The sequence below is a fragment of the Heterodontus francisci genome, chromosome 28 (genome assembly GCF_036365525.1).
Source record: "Heterodontus francisci isolate sHetFra1 chromosome 28, sHetFra1.hap1, whole genome shotgun sequence".
Classification (NCBI taxonomy): Eukaryota; Metazoa; Chordata; class Chondrichthyes; order Heterodontiformes; family Heterodontidae; genus Heterodontus; species Heterodontus francisci.
This window is the reverse complement of record NC_090398.1, coordinates 33,385,506-33,400,238: the sequence shown is the minus strand read 5'-3', so window position 1 is coordinate 33,400,238 and position 14,733 is coordinate 33,385,506. Positions and strand designations below refer to the sequence as shown.

The 14,733-nt window shown below is 53.6% G+C and overlaps 1 protein-coding gene across 2 annotated transcripts in view; it reads right to left on the bottom strand.

The window, feature by feature from the left end:
* The window catches only part of LOC137385176 (cilia- and flagella-associated protein 45-like), an 83,213-nt gene extending 74,195 nt beyond the window's left edge, over nucleotides 1–9,018 (bottom strand). For both annotated transcript variants that reach the window (XM_068060162.1, XM_068060161.1), the window contains exon 1: nucleotides 8,909–9,018. The gene's annotated coding sequence lies outside the window, so the exon portion shown is untranslated. The remainder of the gene's footprint in view (nucleotides 1–8,908) is intronic.
* Between the last annotated feature and the right edge of the window lie 5,715 nt (nucleotides 9,019–14,733).

Below are 14,733 nucleotides of genomic sequence, written 5' to 3'. Positions count from 1 at the left end.
ACTGACTGGTGTCTCTCAGGGTGATATTTGTACACGGACTGGTGTCTCTCAGTCCCCTCTCTCTCGGGGAGATATCTGTTCACCGACTGGAGTCTCTCAGTCCCTCTCTCTCCGGGTGATATCTGTACACTGACTGGTGTCTCTCAGTCCCTCTATCTCTCTCAGGGTGATATCTGTACACTGACTGGTGTCTCTCAGACCCACTCTCTCTCTCAGGGTGATATCTGTACACTGACTGTTGTCTCTCAGACCCTCTCTCTCTCTCAGGGTGATATCTGGACACGGACTGGTGTCTCTCAGTCCCCTCTCTGTCAGGGTGATATCTGTACACTGACTGGTGTCCCTCAGTCCCCTCTCTCACAGGGTGATATCTGTACACTGACCGGTGTCTCTCAGTCCCCTCTCTGTCAGGGTGATATCTGTACACTGACTGGTGGCTCTCAGTCCCCCTCTCTCACAGGGTGATATCTGTACACTGACTGGTGTCTCTCAGTCCCCTCTCTCTCAGGGTGATATCTGGACACTGACTGGTGTCTCTCAGTCCCCTCTCTCTCAGGGTGATATATGGACACTGACTGCTGTTTCTCAATCCCTCTCTCTCAGGGTGATATGTGTACACTGAAGGTCTCTCTCAGGGTGATATCTGGACAGTGACTGGTGTCTCGCACTCCTTCTCTCTCAGGGTGACGTCTGGACACTGACTGTTCGCTCTCAGTCCCTCTCTGTCTCAGGATGATCTCTGTACAGGGACTGCTGTCTCTCCATCCCTCTCTCTCAGGGTGATCTCTGTGCAGGGACTGGTGTCTCTCCGTCCCTCTCTCTCAGGGTGATCTCTGCACAGGGACTGGTGTCTCTCCGTCCCTCTCTCTCAGGGTGATCTCTGTACACTGACTGGTGTCTCTCCGTCCCTCTCTCTCAGGGTGATTTCTGTACACTGACTGGTGTCTCTCAGTCACTCTCTCTCTCAGGGTGACGTCTGTCCACTGACTGGTGTCTCTCAGTCCCTCTCTCTCAGGGTGACATCTGTACACTGACTGGTGTCTCTCAGTCCCTCTCTCTCAGGGTGACATCTGTACACTGACTGGTGTCTCTCAGTCCCTCTCTCACAGGGTGATATCTGTACACTGACTGGTGTCTCTCAGTCCCTCTCAGGGTGATATCTGTACACTGACTGGTGTCTCTCAGTCCCTCTCTGTCAGGGTGATATCTGTACACTGACTGGTGTCTCTCAGTCCCTCTCTGTCAGGGTGATATCTGTACACTGACTGGTGTCTCTCAGTCCCTCTCTCAGGGTGATATCTGTACACTGACTGGTGTCTCTCAGTCTCTCTCTCTCAGCGTGATAACTGGCCACTGACTGGTGTCTCTCAATCCCTCTCTCTCAAGGCGATATCAGTACACTGACTGATGTCTCTCAGTCGCTTTCTCTCTCTCAGGGTGATATCTGGACACTGATTGCTGTTTCTCAATCCCTCTCTGTCAGGGTGATATCTGTACACTGACTGGAGTCTCTCAATCCCTCTCTCTCAGGGAGATATCTGTACACTGACTGGTGTCTCTCAGTCCCCTCTCTCTCAGGGAGATGTCTGTACACTGACTGGTGTCGCTCAGTCCCTCTACCTCGGAGATATCTGTACACTGACTGGTGTCTCTCAGTCCATCTCTCTCTCAGGGTGATCTCTGTACACTGACTGCTGTCTCTCAGTCCCTCTCTCTCGGGGTGACAACAGTACAATGACTGGTGTCTCTCAGTCCCTCTTTCTGTGGGTGATATCTGTATAGTGACTGGTGTCTCACAATCCCTCTCTCTCAGGGTGATCTCTGCACACTGACTGGTGTCTCTCAGTCCCTCTATGTCAGGGTGATATCTGTACACTGACTGTTGTCTCTCAGACCCTCTCTCTCTCTCAGGGTGATCTCTGTACACGGACTGGTGTCTCTCAGTCCCCTCTCTCTCAGGGTGATATCTGTGCACTGACTGCTGTTTCTCAATCCCTCTCTCTCTCAGGGTGATCTCTGCACACGGACTGGTGTCTCTCAGTCCCTCTCTCTCAGGGTGATTTCTGTGCACTGACTGCTGTTTCTCAATCCCTCTCTCTCAGGGTGATCTCTGCACTCTGACTGGTGTCTCTCAGTCCCTCTATGTCAGGGTGATATCTGTACACTGACTGGTTGGTGTCTGTCAGTCCCTCTCACTCAGGGTGATATCTGTACACTGAAGGTGTCTCTCAGGGTGACATGTGGACAGGGACTGGTGTCTCTCCGTCCCTCTCTCTCAGGGTGTACTCTGTACACTGACTGGTGTCTCTCAGTCCCTCTCTCTCTCAGGGTGATATCTGTACACTGACTGGTGTCTCTCAGTCCCTCTCTCTCTCAGGGTGATCTCTGTACACTGACTGGTGTCTCTCAGTCCCTCTCTCTCTCAGGATGATCTCTGTACACTGACTGGCGTCTCTCAGTCCCTCTCTGTCAGGGTGATATCTGTACACTGACTGATGTCTCTCAGTCCCTCTCTCTCAGGGTGTACTCTGTACACTGACTGGTGTCTCTCAGTCCCTCTCTCTCTCAGGGTGATATCTGTACACTGACTGGTGTCTCTCAGTCCCTCTCTCTCTCAGGGTGATCTCTGTACACTGACTGGTGTCTCTCAGTCCCTCTCTCTGTCAGGGTGATCTCTGTACACTGACTGGTGTCTCTCAGTCCCTCTCTCTCTCAGGATGATCTCTGTACACTGACTGGCGTCTCTCAGTCCCTACTTGTCAGGGTGATCTCTGTACACTGACTGGTGTCTCTCAGTCCCTCTCTCTCTCAGGGTGATCTCTGTACACTGACTGGTGTCTCTCAGTCCCTCTCTCTCTCAGGATGATCTCTGTACACTGACTTGTGTCTCTCAGTCTCTCTCTCTCAGGGTGATATCTGGACACTGACTGGTGTCTCTCAGTCCCCTCTCACTCAGGGTGATATCTGGACACTGACTGGTGTCTCTCAGTCCCGTCTCTGTCAGGGTGATCTCTGTGCACTGACTGGTGTCTCTCAGTCCCTCTCTCTGTGGGTGATATCTGTATACTGACTGGTGTCTCACAATCCCTCTCTCTCAGGGTGATCTCTGCACACTGACTGGTGTCTCTCAGTCCCTCTATGTCAGGGTGATATCTGTACACTGACTGTTGTCTCTTAGTCCCTCTCTCTCTCTCAGGGTGATATCTGTACACTGACTGTTGTCTCTCAGACCCTCTCTCTCTCTCAGGGTGATCTCTGTACACGGACTGGTGTCTCTCAGTCCCCTCTCTCTCAGGGTGATATCTGGACACTGATTGCTGTTTCTCAATCCCTCTCTCTCAGGGTGATCTCTGCACACGGACTGGTGTCTCTCAGTCCCTCTCTCTCAGGGTGATCTCTGCACTCTGACTGGTGTCTCTCAGTCCCTCTCACTCAGGGTGATATCTGTACACTGAAGGTGTCTCTCAGGGTGACATCTGGACAGGGACTGGTGTCTCTCCGTCCCTCTCTCTCAGGATGATCTCTGTACACTGACTGGTGTCTCTCAGTCCCCTCTCTCTCAGGGAGATGTCTGTACACTGACTGGTGTCGCTCAGTCCCTCTACCTCAGGGTGATCTCTGTACACTGACTGCTGTCTCTCAGTCCCTCTCTCTCGGGGTGACAACAGTACAATGACTGGTGTCTCTCAGTCCCTCTCTCTGTGGGTGATCTCTGTACACTGACTGGTGTCTCTCAGTCCCTCTCTCTCTCAGGGTGATCTCTGTACACTGACTGGTGTCTCTCAGTCTCTCTCTCTATCAGGGTGATATCTGTACACTGACTGGTGTCTCTCAGTCCCTCTCTCTCTCAGGGTGATCTCTGTACACTGACTGGTGTCTCTCAGTCCCTCTCTCTGTCAGGGTGATCTCTGTACACTGACTGGTGTCTCTCAGTCCCTCTCTCTCTCAGGATGATCTCTGTACACTGACTGGCGTCTCTCAGTCCCTACTTGTCAGGGTGATCTCTGTACACTGACTGGTGTCTCTCAGTCCCTCTCTCTCTCAGGGTGATCTCTGTACACTGACTGGTGTCTCTCAGTCCCTCTCTCTCTCAGGATGATCTCTGTACACTGACTTGTGTCTCTCAGTCTCTCTCTCTCAGGGTGATATCTGGACACTGACTGGTGTCTCTCAGTCCCCTCTCACTCAGGGTGATATCTGGACACTGACTGGTGTCTCTCAGTCCCCTCTCTGTCAGGGTGATCTCTGTACACTGACTGGTGTCTCTCACTCCCTCTCTCTGTGGGTGATATCTGTATACTGACTGGTGTCTCACAATCCCTCTCTCTCAGGGTGATCTCTGCACACTGACTGGTGTCTCTCAGTCCCTCTATGTCAGGGTGATATCTGTACACTGACTGTTGTCTCTTAGTCCCTCTCTCTCTCTCAGGGTGATATCTGTACACTGACTGTTGTCTCTCAGACCCTCTCTCTCTCTCAGGGTGATCTCTGTACACGGACTGGTGTCTCTCAGTCCCCTCTCTCTCAGGGTGATATCTGGACACTGATTGCTGTTTCTCAATCCCTCTCTCTCAGGGTGATCTCTGCACACGGACTGGTGTCTCTCAGTCCCTCTCTCTCAGGGTGATATCTGTACACTGACTGGTTGGTGTCTGTCAGTCCCTCTCACTCAGGGTGATATCTGTACACTGAAGGTGTCTCTCAGGGTGACATCTGGACAGGGACTGGTGTCTCTCCGTCCCTCTCTCTCAGGATGATCTCTGTACAGGGACTGGTGTCTCTCAGTCCCTCACTCTCAGGGTGTACTCTGTACACTGACTGGTGTCTCTCAGTCCCTCTCTCTCTCAGGGCGATATCTGTACACTGACTGGTGTCTCTCAGTCCCTCTCTCTCTCAGGGTGATCTCTGTACACTGACTGGTGTCTCTCAGTCCCTCTCTCTCTCAGGATGATCTCTGTACACTGACTTGTGTCTCTCAGTCTCTCTCTCTCAGGGTGATATCTGGACACTGACTGGTGTCTCTCAGTCCCCTCTCACTCAGGGTGATATCTGGACACTGAAGGTGTCTCTCAGGGTGACATCTGGACAGGGACTGGTGTCTCTCCGTCCCTCTCTCTCAGGATGATCTCTGTACAGGGACTGGTGTCTCTCAGTCCCTCACTCTCAGGGTGTACTCTGTACACTGACTGGTGTCTCTCAGTCCCTCTCTCTCTCAGGGTGATATCTGTACACTGACTGGTGTCTCTCAGTCCCTCTCTCTCTCAGGGTGATCCCTGTACACTGACTGGTGTCTCTCAGTCCCTCTCTCTCTCAGGGTGATCTCTGTACACTGACTGGTGTCTCTCAGTCCCTCTCTCTCTCAGGGTGATATCTGTACACTGACTGGTGTCTCTCAGTCCCTCTCTCTCTCAGGGTGATCTCTGTAACTGACTGGTTGGTGTCTGTCAGTCCCTCTCACTCAGGGTGATATCTGTACACTGAAGGTGTCTCTCAGGGTGACATCTGGACAGGGACTGGTGTCTCTCCGTCCCTCTCTCTCAGGATGATCTCTGTACAGGGACTGGTGTCTCTCAGTCCCTCACTCTCAGGGTGATATCTGTACACTGACTGGTGTCTCTCAGCCCCTCTCTCTCTCAGGGTGATCTCTGTACACTGACTGGTGTCTCTCAGTCCCTCTCTCTCTCAGGATGATCTCTGTACACTGACTTGTGTCTCTCAGTCTCTCTCTCTCAGGGTGATATCTGGACACTGACTGGTGTCTCTCAGTCCCCTCTCTGTCAGGGTGATCTCTGTACACTGACTGGTGTCTCTCAGTCCCTCTCTCTCAGGGTGATATCTGTACACTGACTGTTGTCTCTCAGACCCTCTCTCTCTCTCAGGGTGATCTCTGTACACGGACTGGTGTCTCTCAGTCCCTCTCACTCAGGGTGATATCTGGACACTGAAGGTGTCTCTCAGGGTGACATCTGGACAGGGACTGGTGTCTCTCCGTCCCTCTCTCTCAGGATGATCTCTGTACAGGGACTGGTGTCTCTCAGTCCCTCTCTCTCTCAGGGTGATATCTGTACACTGACTGGTGTCTCTCAGTCCCTCTCTCTCTCAGGGTGATATCTGTACACTGACTGGTGTCTCTCAGTCCCTCTCTCTCTCAGGGTGATCTCTGTACACTGACTGGTGTCTCTCAGTCCCTCTCTCTCTCAGGGTGATCTCTGTACACTGACTGGTGTCTCTCAGTCCCTCTCTGTCAGGGTGATATCTGTACACTGACTGATGTCTCTCAGTCCCTCTCTCTCTCAGGGTGATCTCTGTACACTGACTGGTGTCTCTCAGTCCCTCTCTCTCTCAGGGTGATATCTGGACACTGACTGGTGTCTCTCAGTCCCTCTATATCAGGGTGATATCTGTACACTGACTGGTGTCTGTCAGTCCCTCTCACTCAGGGTGATATCTGGACACTGACTGGTGTCTCTTAGTCCCTCTCTCTCTCTCAGGGTGATATCTGTACACTGACTGTTGTCTCTCAGACCCTCTCTCTCTCTCAGGGTGATCTCTGTACACTGACTGGTGTCTCTCAGTCCCCTCTCTCTCAGGGTGATATCTGGACACTGATTGCTGTTTCTCAACCCCTCTCTCTCAGGGTGATCTCTGCACACGGACTGGTGTCTCTCAGTCCCTCTCTCTCAGGGTGATCTCTGTGCACTGACTGCTGTTTCTCAATCCCTCTCTCTCAGGGTGATCTCTGCACTCTGACTGGTGTCTCTCAGTCCCTCTATGTCAGGGTGATATCTGTACACTGACTGGTTGGTGTCTGTCAGTCCCTCTCACTCAGGGTGATATCTGTACACTGAAGGTGTCTCTCAGGGTGACATCTGGACAGGGACTGGTGTCTCTCCGTCCCTCTCTCTCAGGATGATCTCTGTACAGGGACTGGTGTCTCTCAGTCCCTCACTCTCAGGGTGTACTCTGTGCACTGACTGCTGTTTCTCAATCCCTCTCTCTCAGGATGATCTCTGGACACTGACTGGTGTCTCTCAGTCCCTCTCTCTGTGGGTGATATCTGGACACTGACTGGTGTCTCTCAGTCCCTCTCTCACAGGGTGATATCTGTACACTGACTGGTGTCTCTCAGTCCCTCTCTGTCAGGGTGATATCTGTACACTGACTGGTGTCTCTCAGTCCCTCTCTCTCAGGGTGATATCTGTATACTGACTGGTGTCTCACAATCCCTCTCTCTCAGGGTGATCTCTGCACACTGACTGGTGTCTCTCAATCCCTCTCTCTCTCAGGATGATCTCTGTACACTGACTTGTGTCTCTCAGTCTCTCTCTCTCAGGGTGATATCTGGACACTGACTGGTGTCTCTCAGTCCCCTCTCACTCAGGGTGATATCTGGACACTGAAGGTGTCTCTCAGGGTGACATCTGGACAGGGACTGGTGTCTCTCCGTCCCTCTCTCTCAGGATGATCTCTGTACAGGGACTGGTGTCTCTCAGTCCCTCACTCTCAGGGTGTACTCTGTACACTGACTGGTGTCTCTCAGTCCCTCTCTCTCTCAGGGTGATATCTGTACACTGACTGGTGTCTCTCAGTCCCTCTCTCTCTCAGGGTGATCCCTGTACACTGACTGGTGTCTCTCAGTCCCTCTCTCTCTCAGGATGATCTCTGTACACTGACTGGTGTCTCTCAGTCCCCTCTCTGTCAGGGTGATCTCTGTACACTGACTGGTGTCTCTCAGTCCCTCTCTCTGTGGGTGATACCTGTATACTGACTGGTGTCTCACAATCCCTCTCTCTCAGGGTGATCTCTGCACACTGACTGGTGTCTCTCAGTCCCTCTATGTCAGGGTGATATCTGTACACTGACTGTTGTCTCTTAGTCCCTCTCTCTCTCTCAGGGTGATATCTGTACACTGACTGTTGTCTCTCAGACCCTCTCTCTCTCTCAGGGTGATCTCTGTACATGGACTGGTGTCTCTCAGTCCCCTCTCTCTCAGGGTGATATCTGGACACTGATTGCTGTTTCTCAATCCCTCTCTCTCAGGGTGATCTCTGCACACGGACTGGTGTCTCTCAGTCCCTCTCTCTCAGGGTGATCTCTGTGCACTGACTGCTGTTTCTCAATCCCTCTCTCTCAGGGTGATCTCTGCACTCTGACTGGTGTCTCTCAGTCCCTCTATGTCAGGGTGATATCTGTACACTGACTGGTTGGTGTCTGTCACTCCCTCTCACTCAGGGTGATATCTGTACACTGAAGGTGTCTCTCAGGGTGACATCTGGACAGGGACTGGTGTCTCTCCGTCCCTCTCTCTCAGGATGATCTCTGTACAGGGACTGGTGTCTCTCAGTCCCTCACTCTCAGGGTGTACTCTGTACACTGACTGGTGTCTCTCAGTCCCTCTCTCTCTCAGGGTGATATCTGTACACTGACTGGTGTCTCTCAGTCCCTCTCTCTCTCAGGGTGATCTCTGTACACTGACTGGTGTCTCTCAGTCCCTCTCTCTCTCAGGGTGATCTCTGTACACTGACTGGTGTCTCTCAGTCCCTCTCTCTCTCAGGGTGATCTCTGTACACTGACTGGTGTCTCTCAGTCCCTCTCTCTCTCAGGGTGATCTCTGTACACTGACTGGTGTCTCTCAGTCCCTCTCTCTCTCAGGGTGATATCTGGACACTGACTGGTGTCTCTCAGTCCCTCTCTCACAGGGTGATATCTGTACACTGACTGGTGTCTCTCAGTCCCTCTCTGTCAGGGTGATATCTGTACACTGACTGGTGTCTCTCAGTCCCTCTCTCTCAGGGTGATATCTGTACACTGACTGGTGTCTCTCAGTCCCTCTGTCTCAGGGTGATATCTGTACACTGACTGGTGTCTCTCAGTCCCAGCACCCAACATTAGATATCTGTGCACCCACTTGTTCTGCCTTGTGATCGTGTGCACGTTTCTGCAGTGCCTGCAGTCGAGCCACTTCAATCGCCTTCTCCCGCTTCAAGCGATTCTGCTGCTCGTCATATACAGCTTCTCTTTTCTGGGAAGAAAAGTATGGAAATGACACAGGTTAGTTCCATAATTAGAGCCCTCACGCTCTCCCTCTCTGTCTCTCTCCCGTTCTCTCCCTGTGTCCCTCCCTCCCCCTCTCCATCCCTCTCTCTCTCTCTCTGTCCCTCCCTCTCTCTCCCTGTGCCCCTCCCCTCCCCTCCCTCTCTCCCTGTGCGAAGTCCAAAGTACGGAAAGTCCTCATCAGAGAACTCGTCTTTGCTGACGATGCTGCTTTAACATCTCACACTGAAGAGTGCCTGCAGAGTCTCATCGACAGGTTTGCGGCTACCTGCAACGAATTTGGCCTAACCATCAGCCTCAAGAAAACAAACATCATGGGGCAGGACGTCAGAAATGCTCCATCCATCAATATTGGCGACCACGCTCTGGAAGTGGTTCAAGAGTTCACCTACCTCAGCTCAACTATCACCAGTAACCTGTCTCTCGATGCAGAAATCAACTAGCGCATGGGAAAGGTATCCGCTGCTATGTCCAGACTGGCCAAGGGAGTGTGGGAAAATGGCGCACTGACACGGAACACAAAAGTCTGAGTGTATCAAGCCTGAGCCTGTGTATGTCAGCCAAGAGCGACGTCTCAACTCATTCCATCTTCGCTGCCTCCGGAGAATCCTTGGCATCAGGTGGCAGGACTGTATCTCCAACACAGAAGTCCTCGAGGCGGCCAACATCCCCAGTTTATACACACGACTGAGTCAGCGGCGCTTGAGATGGCTTGGCCATGTGAGCCGCATGGAAGATGGCAGGATCCCCGAAGACACATTGTACAGCGAGCTCGTCACTGGTATCAGACCCACCGGCCGTCTATGTCTGCGCTTTAAAGACGTCTGCAAACGCGACATGAAGTCCTGTGACATTGATCACAAGTCGTGGGAGTCAGTTGTCAGCGTTCGCCAGAGCTGGCGGGCAGCCATAAAGACGGGGCTAAAGTGTGGCGAGTCGAAGAGACTTAGCAGTTGGCAGGAAAAAAGACAGAAGCGCAAGAGGAGAGCCAACTGTGTAACAGCCCCGACAAACAAATTTATCTGCAGCGCCTGTGGAAGAGTCTGTCACTCTAGAATTGGCCTTTTTAGCCACTCCAGACGCAGCTTCACAAACCACTGACCACCACTGAGAGGCATAGATAGGCTAGATAGCCAGAGGCTATTTCCCACGGTAGCTGTGACTAAAACTATAGGGCATGGATTTAAGGCGAGAGGGAGGAGGTTTAAAGGGGATCAAAGGGGTAAATTTTTCACACAACGAATAGTGGGTATCTGGAATGAGCTGCCTGAGGAGGTGGTGGAGGCAGGAACAGTAGCGACATTTAAGAGGCATCTGGACAGGTACTTGAATGAGCAAGGCATAGAGGGATATGGAATTAATGCAGGCAGGTGGGATTAGTATAGATAGGCATTATGGTCGGCATGGACGCTGTAGGCCGAAGGGCCTGTTTCTATGCTGTACGTCTCTATGACTCTATGACTCCTCGGCACTTACCCATGGTCTCTCATGACAAGGAGGCCAAAGAAGACACTTTCCCATCAAACACTCCCAGGACAGGTACAGTACGGGGATTAGATACAGAGTAAAGCTCCCTCTACCCTGTCCCCATCAAACACTCCCAGGACAGGTACAGTACGGGGATTAGATACAGAGTAAAGCTCCCTCTACACTGTCCCCATCAAACACTCCCAGGACAGGTACAATACGGGGATTAGATACAGAGTAAAGCTCCCTCTACACTGTCCCCATCAAACACTCCCAGGACAGGTACAGTACGGGGATTAGATACAGAGTAAAGCTCCCTCTACCCTGTCCCCATCAAACACTCCCAGGACAGGTACAGTACGGGGATTAGATACAGAGTAAAGCTCCCTCTACACTGTCCCCATCAAACACTCCCAGGACAGGTACAATACGGGGATTAGATACAGAGTAAAGCTCCCTCTACACTGTCCCCATCAAACACTCCCAGGACAGGTACAGTACGGGGATTAGATACAGAGTAAAGCTCCCTCTACACTGTCCCCATCAAACACTCCCAGGACAGGTACAGTACGGGGGTTAGATACAGAGTAAAGCTCCCTCTACACTGTCCCCATCAAACACTCCCAGGACAGGTACAGTACGGGGATTAGATACAGAGTAAAGCTCCCTCTACACTGTCCCCATCAAACACTCCCAGGACAGGTACAGTACGGGGGTTAGATACAGAGTAAAGCTCCCTCTACACTGTCCCCATCAAACACTCCCAGGACAGGTACAGTACGGGGATTAGATACAGAGTAAAGCTCCCTCTACACTGTCCCCATCAAACACTCCCAGGACAGGTACAGTACGGGGGTTAGATACAGAGTAAAGCTCCCTCTACACTGTCCCCATCAAACACTCCCAGGACAGGTACAGTACGGGGTTTAGATACAGAGTAAAGCTCCCTCTACACTGTCCCCATCAAACACTCCCAGGACAGGTACAGCACAGGGATTGGCTGCTCTCTGATTTGGGAGCCTGAGTGTTGAGAGCCTCAACGAGGTGCAGCTGAGAGTGCTGGTGGCAGTTGGAGGTTGCAGAGGTGGAGAGAGGAGCTGCACTGAGCAAGGGAGAGCTTCTACAAACAAGCAGAGGAAAACTCCAACAACAATCACCTTTAAAAGAGAAGAAAGTGACATTCTTTTTTTGTTGGAAACAAGGCTTTGTCTGGAGGTGGGTGCTGAACACCAGTAATTTACTTTGGACTGTTGGGGGAGGAACAAGTGGCTGGAACAACAAGGGGTGGGGCTGCCAATTCAACAGGAGTCTGTGCTGCTGCAAAAGCACACAGGGAAGCTCCCTCCCCACCCCAATTGCCAAGCCTGGGTCAGCTGAAGCTGCCCAGCTAAACAGACGGAAGGGGATAGATAGTGCCTGGGCAGCTTCAGCTGACCCAGGTGAAGACGACTCCCCCAACCAGAAGACCGGAAGACCAACTTCAAAGACTGTTTGTTTTAAGTGTACTGTGAGCACCACCTCCAGAAAGCAAGTCATCCCTTCCAGCCTGCCTTTGCCTCTCCTCTCTTACCTCAGCCTCTCCACTAACCTGTTGTTTGTTTGTTTGTCTTTTCAAATTTTTCTGTGAATCTGTTATTTAGTGTGCAAGTCCACAATTTGGGGTGGGTTTAGCTCTTGGACCCATGGCAAGCCCTTCATCACCGGTGGCGGGGCCCTCTACTACCTACGCAGCTGCAGCTTCTGTGGCTGCCCACGTGGCCCCGTCACCCTTTAAATTATTGACATGCAGCCATGGGGTGAAGAGCTATCCCCACCCCAACATGTCTATTGAGGCCTGCGTTAAGGCAATGGCCGTGGTTGTCGGCCCCTCGGCCATTGTTGCGGCCTCAAAGATGTATGGGAAGGCTGTGTTCTTTTTGAAGACCGAGCGGGCGGTGTCCCTGGCCCTGAGTAAAGGGCTCACTGTGGGGGGGACCTTCCTGCCAGTGGACCCTCTGGGGGCCACTGCGCATCGGATAATGTTGTCCAACGTCCCACCCTTCATTCCCAGTGAGCTCCTCCTCCCCCACCTGCACCATCTGGGGGAGGTGAGGTCGGGGATCACCCCAGTCCGGCTTGGTCTTCGGGAGCACAGCCTCCAACATGTCTACTCCTTCCGCCGCCAGTTATTTATGCAGCTGGCGCGGGAGGAGGACACGGAGGGACAATTTAATGTGGAGTTCCAGGGGACGGCCTACCGCGTCTTTTGGACCTCGGACGGGGCGCGGTGCCACGTCTGCAAGGGGGTGGGGCATGTTCGGAAGAACTGCCCCAACCTCCCGGCCGCCAGCTCCACCTCGGCGGCCCAGAGTGGTTCCACAGCACCTCCTCCCACTCCCCCCGCACATCCAACAGACACCGCTCAGTCGGTTCCGGAGGCTGTGGTTTTCACAGCCTCTGGCGGGGAGGGGAGCGTCCGTCCGAGCGGAAGGAAGACGCGGGGAAAAAAGAAACATCGTGAGGCGCGTCCCCTGGACACTTTGACTCAACCCGAGCCTGAGCTCAGCCCAAAGCCTATTCCCATGGAATCCACCTGTCCCAGGGCTGGGCTCAGGCCCAGGGTGACTAAAAAAGGAAAAAAGGGTGCGGAGGCGGAGGCCTCTGATGACATGGAGGTCTCTGAGTCTCCGCGCCCAAGTGCGAAAAAGAGGAGAAGGCACCCCTCCACAGAAATAACACAGGGCCCTGAGGTGCAGGGCCCATCTGTTGGAGGGGAGCTGCCTCCTGTTTCTGGTCCTCAGGTGCCCCCTACCGCCACCACCAAGGCTGCAAAGTCCGGGCAGGTGCTCCCTATTCCTCAGGATGGAGGGGAGGGGATGGCCCCGGTACGTGAGGCCCCTCCTAAAGGAGTAAGTGGGGCCCTGCTTGTGGTGGGGGAGCCTGGGGAAACCACCCATTCCGCCACTGCTACTGGGTCGGGTGTCCTGAATGAAGGGGAGGGCGAGGCCCCAGAGGGTCGGGCCTCCCAGCCGGAGTCCACCACCAACCAGGAGACACCCGACCCAGTTATAACTGAGAATGCTGCCCCATCTGCTGGGCCTGTGGGTGCTGGCGGAGCGGGAGATGGCCTCCTCTCGCCGCCTCCAGTCTCGGCTCCGGCTGGTTTCCCGGAGTCCGGAACTTCTGTCTCCCCTGGACCAGTCATTGGCCTGGGGATGGAGGTGGAGGGGGGTCCTGAACCGCTGGTGCCTACAGGCTCCAGTTTCACAATAGAACCCAGAGAGGACTCCTCCGCCATCGATCCTGGGGGTGGGATCGTGACGGAGGCGGGACCAGCTGGCGCGGCCGGGACGTCCGCCCCACAGTGTGTGGTGGATGTGTCGGCCGCTGGCGGTGACGACCCGGAGGAGGATGGGGATTCGGTGCGGGGCACGGAGGATGATCTTGATTCCATCGCCAGTGAGGTGGTGGAGTCCCTCGTGCCTCCCACCGAATCTCCTCTCATCCCCACGGCGGAACTCCGGGATTTCCTCGCGGCTTGCAGAGGTTGCCGCAATAAAGTTCAGCTGGCCCTCGACCGTTGGTCGAATCTGGCGCTGATCATCCAGTCCGTCCGTGCCGCCCTTAAGATAGCGGGCAAGTGCGCGGACGTGAAACTGGTTGAGAGGCGCCGTTTTAATGTGTTCCTCAATGGGTTGCTGGGGGAGTGGAGGGCCAGGTGCACTTCCACTCCCTCCTCACAGTGAGCTGTTGGTGACGGGTTTTACGTACCTTTGACATGAAGATAACCATAGCCAGCCTCAACATCAACGGCAGCAGAGGGGCTCACCGCAGATTTCACAATCTCTCAGTCCTTAGGGAAGGGAGATACGCGGTGAGCTTTCTGCAGGAAACCCACACCGTTCCGGGAGACGAAGCCACCTGGCTCCTGGAGTGGCAGGGTGGGGTCTACATGAGTCACCTCACCCCTATTTCTAGTGGGGTGGCTATCTTGTTGGCCCCGACTTTTCAGCCGGAGATCTTGGGGGTCAAGGAGCTAGTGCCGGGCCGCTTGCTCCACCTCGCCGTTCGCCTGGGTAGCGTGCCGCTCCACTTTGTGAACGTGTACGCGCCCAGGCCCGGCGCTTTGCAAGCGCGCTTCTTTGAAGAAGTGTCCGCTCTCTTGAGCTCCATCGATAGCGGCGAGTGCATCATCCTCGGGGGGGATTTTAACTGCACCCTCGAGGTGGGGGA